We start from the raw sequence: 2,323 nt of genomic DNA, 5'->3' as shown, positions 1-2,323 counted from the left end.
TTAAAAGGATTTTCTATTGTCCCCTGTTAATTTCTCATCAAACTCAGACGGAAAAACTTAATTCTGGGTACCATCTCCCTATGAAGCTAAAGTGAGACCATGACTCAAACTTTGATTTGAGTCTTTCCATTTGCAAAATATTTATTTCATCACTTTCCCAAGTTATTTGGTTTGTTGGTTGGTTTTTTTTGTTTTGTTTTGGTTGTTTTTTGTTTTTTTTTTAACTATTTAAACTATTTGCAGTCATTGCAATCTTCAGTATTTTGCTCTTAGTATAAGATATTTCCACCTAGAGAGTTTCATTGTCAGGCTTTTCTCTGGCATAATTTTTTGTCCCCTTGAGCTTGCATTTGACACTAGCTCAAATAGCATTGCTGCATCTCTCTTCCTTGGTCCCTTTAGAGTTTCATGTATCTCATTGAAGTCCCTCATAAGATCCTCTTTTCCAAACAATACAGACCTACTTTTTCTAACCTTTCTGAATATATAAGACCCCTGAGTCCTTGTATCATTCTGGATGCCCTTATCTTTGCCTCCTTCCATTTTTATGATACTTTTATTATAAAAAGAAAACTAAGACCATACAGTTTACTCCAAATGTATGACCTCATTTTTCCCCTTTATTATTTTCTCTGGTTTAGATAGCATTTGATATATTTATTTTTTTATATATAATTTTTGAATTATGTTTTGATTTGGGTGTTTTGTGGTTTAGGTTGTTGTGTTGTTTTTTGGGTTTTTTTAAATTACTCCTGTAAACAGCTGCCTATTAAGACTGACTTTGGTCTCTTCATAATGCTGATTCTTAGAGCTGCACAATGTATCTTCTGACTTGTATGGATTTCTCCTGTTTTGTACTACTCTAACTGAAACCAGACACATGTCTCTGCATCACTCCAGTGGCACATTGGATCCTTATGTTTCTCCCTTTCTTTTTAACACATCACATTGGAATCTTGTCCATCCAAAAACCTTTTTATTACATTGCAATTTTACATAATTTGCAATGGTAGGAACAGGTTGTAGAGACTTGGTATGGCATGAGAGTTACGACTTTTTAGTTCTTCACAGAGTGTGTAAAGTCATAAAATAACTCTAAAATGTTGCTACCCTGAGCATAGAGTGGTGCTTGTGAACACAGCTGTGAAGTGGAAGGAAGCTGGCCTGATATCGCTGAGATTGCTGTCAGCAGCAAAATCACCTAAACCTTGTGCATTCAGCCTCTGTTCCTGCTGTGACAGCACAAAGCAGGATTGAAGAGACACTTGGCCATGGACAAGGTACAATTTCAGACTAGCTTGAACAGCAGACAGAATCATAACTTAGGCCATCAGAGCATATTTTATAGAAGAAAGGAATGCTGGCTTTTTCTACAAAATGTTAGTAGAAATCAAGGAGTTCTTAAAATAAAAATATGCCAGTGTGTTTGATGGATAAATGGGACTAAACTTGAAACTCAACTTCAGTTTAAGATATATGTCTGCATTTTAAAAAGTTCCTATATACTAAAAAAGTAGAATTTTCCTCTTAAATGTTTGGAACACTATTGTTAACACCAGTACTTTTGATTACAAAAGCTGAGAAAGATCATATGGAAAAAAAAATTAAATGTCTAAGCTCCTTCATTGTCAGTGTAGAAGAAAGGGTTCATATGTCAATGAGAGTCAAGCTCCCAATATATTTTCCTCATCTGTCAGATGTTCAGTGTTATGTATTTTATTTAAAGTTTGATTTACTGTTTCCCTTGTATATTGAGTCATTTTTTGCATGATGGCCTGATGACACAAAACAGGAAAGATAAATATTTTAGAAGATACTCAAATTTGACTGTAATTACTGGCATCAGCAGATGGTAAATTCCAATGCTTTTCAAGCATTTAAAACAACAGGTTTTCAAAATAAGGAATTTAAAGTAATGGACATGTTCACTTTCTTCAGCCAACATAGTTGAGAAGACTGAACAGAAGTTTCTATCTGTATTATTTCTGTCAGGACTAAAAACAAGAGAGCAATTTCTTCATGATACTTACTTGATTTACTCACTCTGAGGCATCCTAGGTTTTCTTTGCATTCATAAATTAAAATTATTATAAAGTTACCAAAAGGTGCAGGATAGATCCCACATAAAACTGAGCAAACTTCTTTATATGGTGAGCAGAGACCCAATCACCAGTCTTCCTTGACTATTATTTAATAGGACTTTTTCTGCTTTCAGAGCAGAGGAGCAATCAACCTTTATGTCTGCTTAGACCATGGTTTCCCTCTCTGCTGATAATGTTAACAAGAGTTCCAATTATTGTCAATCATCATGGCATTTTCGCTA

This window comes from Athene cunicularia, assembly GCF_003259725.1.
Source record: "Athene cunicularia isolate RWA chromosome 3 unlocalized genomic scaffold, athCun1 chr3_part1, whole genome shotgun sequence".
NCBI lineage: Eukaryota > Metazoa > Chordata > Aves > Strigiformes > Strigidae > Athene > Athene cunicularia.
This window is presented reverse-complemented; position numbering follows the sequence as displayed.